We start from the raw sequence: 7,387 nt of genomic DNA on the forward strand, positions 1-7,387 counted from the left end.
ATACCCATTCACCAACATGAGCTTGATGTCTTCGTTTTGTGTAGCTCCTTGATGATTTTTCCTTCCTTTCCTAATCCTTGCTTCTCCGTGAGTATCTTCGTTCATAACGATCATCTCTACTCCTCTCTCTTGGTGGTGATTCTTTGCTTCTTCTTTTTGGAGAATCTTCTCTTCTCTTGTAGGGAGCCGTACACTCATTGGAATAGTGTCTGGGTCTTCCACAACTATAGCAGTTTCGCTCTCGACTAGAAGATCTTTTGTTATTGTAGGACCTTGACTTGAAGCTTCTATCTTTGCTTCTACTCTTGTAGAACTTGTTGAAGTTCTTCACCATTAAGCTCAATTCTTCATTGAAGTTTTGTTTCTCACTTGATGATGTAGGGGCTTCACATGAGGCTTTGTAGGCACCGCTTGATTTGTTGTGAAGTTCCTCTTTATCCTTAAGTGACATCTAATGAGCAACAATTCTTCCAATCACCTTCGTTGGCTTGAGATCTTTGTAATTGGGCATCATTTGGATCAATGTGCACACGGTATCATATTTTCCATCCAAGGCTCTTAGAATCTTCTTGATGATGAATCTATCGGTCATCTCTTCACTTCCTAAGCCGGCAATCTCATTTGTGATGAGAGCAAGCCTAGAGTACATTTCAGCGACACCTTCATCATCCTTCATTTTGAACTTGTCGAGTTGACTTTGAAGCACATCCAACTTGGATTCCTTGACGGAGTCGGTACCTTCGTGCATATCAATCAAAGTGTCCCAAATTTCCTTTGCATTATCAAGACGGCTGATTTTGTTGAATTCTTCGGGGCACAATCCGTTGAAGAGAATATCACAAGCTTGAGCATTGTATTGCAACATCTTCAACTCATCCGCGGTAGCTTCACGGTTTGGTTCTTTCCCATCAAAGAAGTCACCTTGCAAACCAACACACACAATAGCCCAAACGGCGGGGTTATGTCCAAGAATATGCATTTTCATTTCATGCTTCCAACTAGCAAAATTAGTACCATCAAAGTAAGGACCTCTACGGTGATAATTTCCCTCGCTAGACGCCATACTCTCCTAGGTTGTGAAACCAAGGCTATGACCACCAAAAGCTATGGAGATCAAAGCAAATAGAGACCAAAGCTCTGATACCACTTGTAGGATCGAAAGTATGTCTAGAGGGGGGGTGATTACACTACTTGACCAAATAAAAACTTAACCTTTTCCCAAATTTTAGTTCTTGGCAGATTTTAGCTATTGTAGGACAAGTCAAGCAATCATCACACAATTCAAGCAAGCATACAAAGAGTATATTGGCAGCGAAAAGTAAAGCATGCAACTTGCAAGAATGTAAAGGGAAGGGTTTGGAGAATTCAAACGCAATTGAAGACACAGATGTTTTTCCCGTGGTTCGGATAGGTGGTGCTATCCTACATCCACGTTGATGGAGACTTCAACCCACAAAGGGTAACGGTTGCGCGAGTCCATGGAGGGCTCCACCCACAAAGGGTAACGGTTGCGCGAGTCCACGAAGGGCTCCACCCACAAAGGGTCCACGAAGAAGCAACCACCCACAAAGGGTCCACGAAGAAGCAACCTTGTCTATCCCACCATGGCCATCACCCACAAAGGACTTGCCTCACTAGCGGTAGATCTTCACGAAGTAGGCGATCTCCTTGCCCTTACAAACTCCTTGGTTCAACTCCACAATCTTGTCGGAGGCGCCCAAGTGACACCTAGCCAATCTAGGAGACACCACTCTCCAAGAAGTAACAAACGGTGTGTAGGTAATGAACTCCTTGCTCTTGTGCTTCAAATGATAGTCTCCCCAACACTCAACTCTCTCTCATAGGATTTGGATTTTGTGGAAAGAAGATTTGAGTGGAAAGCAACTTGGGGAAGACTAGAGATCAAGATTCATATGGTAGGAATGGAATATCTTGGTCTCAACACATGAGTAGGTGGTTCTTTCTCAGAACATATGAGTTGGAATTGTGTATGTGTTCTGATGGCTCTCTCCACGAATGAAGAGGAGGTGGAGGGGTATATATAGCCTCCACACAAAATCCAACCGTTACAGACAGTTTTCCAATCTCGGTGGGACCGAATCAACAAACTCGGTCGGACCGAAAATGTAAACCTAGTGACCGTTAGAGATTTTCGGTGGGACTGATATGCAACTCGGTAGGACCGATATGGTTAGGGTTTGGGCATAACGTAATCTCGGTGAGACCGATTACACAAACTCGGTGAGACCGAATTTGGTAATTAGCTAACCAGAGAGTTGGTCAGGCAAACTCGGTGGGACCGATTTGCTCTTTCGGTGAGACCGAAAAGTTACAAAAAGGAAACACTGAATTTACATTGCAATCTCGGTGGGACCGATCTGCTCTTTCGGTGAGACCGAGAAGTTACGAAAGGGAAACAAAGAGTTTGCAATCCCATCTCGGTGAGACCGAGATCCCTATCGGTAGAACCGAATTGCTAGGGTTTGGCAGTGGCTTATGACAAGTGAAACTCGGTGGCGCCGGATAGAAAGAATCGGTATGACCGAGTTTGGCTTGGGGTTTAGGTCATATGTGGATATGGGAAAATAGCTGAGGGTTTTGGAGCATATCACTAAGCACATGAAGCAAGAGGATCATTAAGCAACACCTCATCCCTCCTTGATAGTATTGGCTTTTCCTAAAGACTCAATGTGATCTTGGATCCCTAAAATATAAAATGAAGAGTCTTGAGCTTTTGAGCTTGAGCCAATCCTTTGTCCTTAGAATTTTGAGGGTTCCACTTTCACATCCATGCTATGCCAATCATTGAGCTTTCCTGAAATAATCATCTTGGAATAGCATTAGCTTAATGAGCTATATGTTGTTATGAATTACCAAAACCACCTAGGGATAGTTGCACTTTCAAGGCGCTTAAAACCGCCATTCACATTCTCAATAGAGTACCAAGCAAGTCGGTGCCCAAAACACCGTACGAGCTATGGACAGGAAGGATGCCCTTCCTACATCACTTCAGGGTGTGGGGGTGTCTTGCTGAGGCCAAAATGTTTAATCCAAACATTGCAAAGTTAGATCCCAAAACAGTAAGTTGCCACTTCATTGGCTATCCAGACAGAACAAAAGGTTTTCGTTTCTACTTCCCAGACAGATATACAAAGTTTGTAGAAACGAGACATGCAGCCTTCTTTGAGGATGAAATGATGAGGGGGAGCTTGGTAGCTCGGAAAATTGATCTTGAGGAGAAGAGGGTGCATGCACCTAATCCGATGATTCAGGAGCCATTTTTCTCACTACCGGTTGCAACTCCACCCATGACAACTATGGGGGTAGACCCGGAACCTGTCCGTCAGGAGTTGACTGAACCCGTTGTTGAGCATGAAAGGGATGTGCAACAGCAAATTTTAGAAGAAGTGCCAGAAGTTGAGGCACAGAACGTGCCAGAAACTGAGGCCCTTAGAAGGTCTACAAGACCAAGAAAGTCAGCTATTTCTACTAACTTTAAAGTTTATAACACAGAAATGGTTCATATGGAAAAAGATCCCACCTCATATGAAGAAGCCATGAGAAGCCCTCATTCATCAATGTGGATGAAGGCAACGGAAGACCCGATGAGTTCCAAAGATGTTTGGGACTTAGAGGAAATTCCTAAAGGAGCCAAAACAGTAGGCTGTAAATGGGTCTACAAAATTAAGTATGACTCTAAAGGGAATATAGAAAGTATAAAGCACGACTCGTGGCAAAAGGATTTACACAAAGAGAAGGGATAGATTACAATGAGACATTTTCTCCAGTCTCATGGAAGGATTCCTTCAGAATCATAATGGCATTAGTTGCTCATTTTGATTTAGAGTTACATCAAATGGATGTTAAGACGGCATTTCTGAATGGTGATTTAAAAGAAAATGTCTACATGAAACAACCTAAGGGTTTTATCATGGAAGGCAAGGAAAATATGGGATGCCGCCTGAAGAAATCCATTTATGGATTAAGACAAGCCTCTCGGCAGTGGTATCTAAAGTTTAATCAAACGATTAAAAGTTTTGGATTTAAAGAAAACATTGAGGATAATTGCATTTATGCAAATTTAAAAATGGGAAATATATTTTCCTAATCTTGTATGTGGATGATATCCTGCTTGCTAGCAGTGATGTTCGTCTACTACAAGAAACAAAGAAATACTTATCCTCAAATTTTGACATAACAGATCTTGGTGAAGCATCATATGTTTTGGGCATAGAAATTCACTGAGATAGGAACAATGGAGTCTTAGGACTATTGCAGAAAGCATATTTAGAAAAGGTTCTTAAAAAGTATAATATGCATGCGAGTAAAGCCACACCTGCTCCTATAGTCAAGGGCGATAGTTTTGGAAAATTCCAATGTCCCAAGAACCAGTACGAGATCGATCAAATGAAAGCAGTACCATATGCTTTGCCAGTTGGCAGCTTACAGTATGCACAAGTGTGCACTCGCCCTGACTTAGCTTTTATCACCGGGGTACTCGGTAGATATCAAGAGAATCCAGGCATGGAGCACTGGAAGATGGTAAAGAAAGCATTGTGTTATGCGCAAGGCACGAAGGACTACATGCTAATATACAGGAGAAGTGATTCCCTAGAGATAAAAGGGTATTCAGACGCAGATTTTGCGGGGGACAGAGATGATAGAAAATCCACGCCAGGATACGTCTTCACTCTCGCTGGGGGAGCTATTTCGTGGAAAAGCTCCAAGCAGTCAATAGTTGCATCATCCACGATGTATGCAGAATTTATAGCATGCTTCGAAGCCACGGGGCAGGCGATATGGCTAAAGAAATTTGTACCCGACTTGAAAGTGGTAGATTGTATTCACAAACCACTAAAGATGTACTGTGACAACCAACCCGCAGTATTTTACGCTCACAACAACAAGTCGAGTAATGCTGCCAAAACAATAGAGATAAGGTATTATGTTGTGAAAGATAAGATCCAGGATCAAACTATAAGTCTCGAGCATATAAGAACAAAGGATATGCTTGTGGATCCGCTAATGAAAGGCTTACCACCCAATGTGTTCGAGGAATACATAGCCGTCATGGGTTTTAAGGGAAAGCCTTATAATTCCTGGATAGGCCCAAAAGGAACAGAATTTGCTTCTGATCATAATGTATGTTGCAGCTGTATGATTCTAACGGCAATTAAGCTGTGATGATGAAACATGCTCTATGTACCAATATGTGATGAAACAAATAAACTAGAAAGTATAAGGTTAAAAGTAAAAGTTGAGATCAAGGGGGAGAATGTTAGGTTGATCTCTCCACCGAGTGGGCTCAACGGCCCATCGGGCCCTGATCTATTCGCGCCCTGATCGGGGGCGCCCAACCGTTCTATGGTTGGTGGGCCCCTGTGACCTGCGATATATAAAGAGGTGGGGGCCGGGGCGCACGGTACGAGGTTCACCGCGCCGCCAGACTCCCCACTGATATCCCCTTTCGATCTAGGGCAATCGCAGTGCTCACGGGAAGCACCACTGCCACCTCTCCATCTCGATCCCTCTGCGATCACCGGCCCCTACATCACCATGGCCGGCTCTGGATCGAGCTCATCCGCACCCAAGGAAGGTAGGTTACCGGAAATATCTAGCCTACCACGATCCATAGGATCTATCACTCCGAGCTTGGTCAGTGCGCCCAGGAAGGACGGAACGGGGCCCGAAACGGAGGTGAGAGAGATGCCGAGCGAGGTGAGTTTGGATAGCTTGGCGATTCCCTTGGGGATATGGCCGGAGATGGCCGGGAGGTAATAGAGGTTGAGGACGAGAAGCTCGACGAGGCCGGACATGGCGTTCGGGATGGTGCCCGTAAGGGTGAAATCCACGAAGAAGAGGAGGGAGATGACGCGACCGGCGTCGTTGCAAGTGGCGTCGTGCCGTTCGCAGCACGGGGTGGAAGGAGTCCACGAGGCAAAGTGGCTCTGGTTGCCGAAGGCAGACTTGACAACGAGAAGCGCGGCCTTATCGCTTGGGTGGCAGTCTTTGTTATTCTCGGCGGAGACGATGACCGCTCCGCCGAGGAGGAGGAGGAGGAGGCCGGGGAAGGCATATGCCGAGGGTGGAGTGCTCATGGTGCTCCGGCGGAAGTGACCGGTCTCTCACTTCGGTTGGGGGCCTCTTCCATGAACAGCCGGGCACATATATATCCATTGGTACATTTGATTTGATTGGTTGAGATGATGATGGAAATTCTGTGGCGATCAGTCATGCCATGCACGAGGAGATATATGCTCATTGCCCATTGCCAATTGGTGTACTGGACGACGAAAAAGACGACGATGGGAACTTTTTGGCAGCAAGCCTGGCGAGGCAAGCACTGGTCAAAACATAGTCAAAATCCTAGATGCTGACTGCTGGTCAAACTTGGCGGGTAGGCATGCATGCATAGACTAAGAGCATCTCCAACAGGCGCCGAACGCGCCGCACGCAAAAAACTGATTTGCCGCGCGCCCATCTCCTGGTTTGACGCGGCGCGCAGCGCTGGCTCTAGCAACCGCGCTAAAATGCAGCGCGCGCGACTCGCCGGTGCATTGCATATGGCATTTTGAACACAAAATGAAGTCGATGAAACATTCAAAATGCAATGAACATGACATACAAAATTTCACACAAACAAGTTGATGAAGAAAAGTTCATGCCCACAAGTTCATCCAACCAAGTTCAAAATGCAAATCAAGTTCAATACACAAATGAAAGACACATCATTCCTCGTCCTCGTCTTCGTCCTCATCTTCGGAAGACGATTCTTCCGCCTCCGAAGATGAATCTTCCTCCCTCTCCTCATCGCGCACCGCATCACGTGAAGCTCCGACGGTGTTGGCAAGATCTTCAACGGCATCTTCATGAGAATGTGTGCGAGGAGGCACATCGAAAGACATTCCGCCCATGGCGGCCGGAGGTGCACCCATGCCTCCCATGAGAGAAGCAAAACTCATGCCTTCCATGGTGGCCATAGCATCGGGGGGGGGGGGGGTGCTCAAAAGCCAGCCATGCCCCCCATTGCACCGCCCACGGTACCTCCGAAGCCACCCATGCCACCGATGGCGCCGAGGCCACCGCCACCCATGGCGCCGAGGCCACCGCCACCCATTGCGTGAATCATGGCTCTTTTTTGGATCAAGACTTCTTCACGGACAAGATTGGCATACTCCTTTTGCACCTCATTGAGGATAGATGTGTCCAAGAAGAACAAGTGCTTCTCCCATTCCAACAATCTTGTTCGCTTCTCATTGCTCACCTTCCTCTCCTCCAAAGCCACCTTCCTCTCCTCGGCCGCCGCCCTCCTCTCCTTGGCCGCCAACCTCCTCTCCTCGGCCGCGGCATCTTGGTTCCTTGCCATTTTCCTCACCTCGCTGGCTTC

At 46.3% G+C, this 7,387-nt stretch overlaps 1 pseudogene across 1 annotated transcript in view; it reads right to left on the reverse strand.

Moving 5' to 3' along the window:
* The window catches only part of LOC123151146 (polygalacturonase inhibitor 2-like), a 44,761-nt pseudogene extending 38,663 nt beyond the window's left edge, over positions 1-6,098 (reverse strand). Inside the window, exon 1 of the transcript XR_006475521.1 lies at positions 5,646-6,098. The product of XR_006475521.1 is annotated as a polygalacturonase inhibitor 2-like (transcript). The remainder of the gene's footprint in view (positions 1-5,645) is intronic.
* Positions 6,099-7,387: the final 1,289 nt, after the last annotated feature.

This window comes from Triticum aestivum, chromosome 7A, assembly GCF_018294505.1.
Source record: "Triticum aestivum cultivar Chinese Spring chromosome 7A, IWGSC CS RefSeq v2.1, whole genome shotgun sequence".
Classification (NCBI taxonomy): domain Eukaryota; kingdom Viridiplantae; phylum Streptophyta; class Magnoliopsida; order Poales; family Poaceae; genus Triticum; species Triticum aestivum.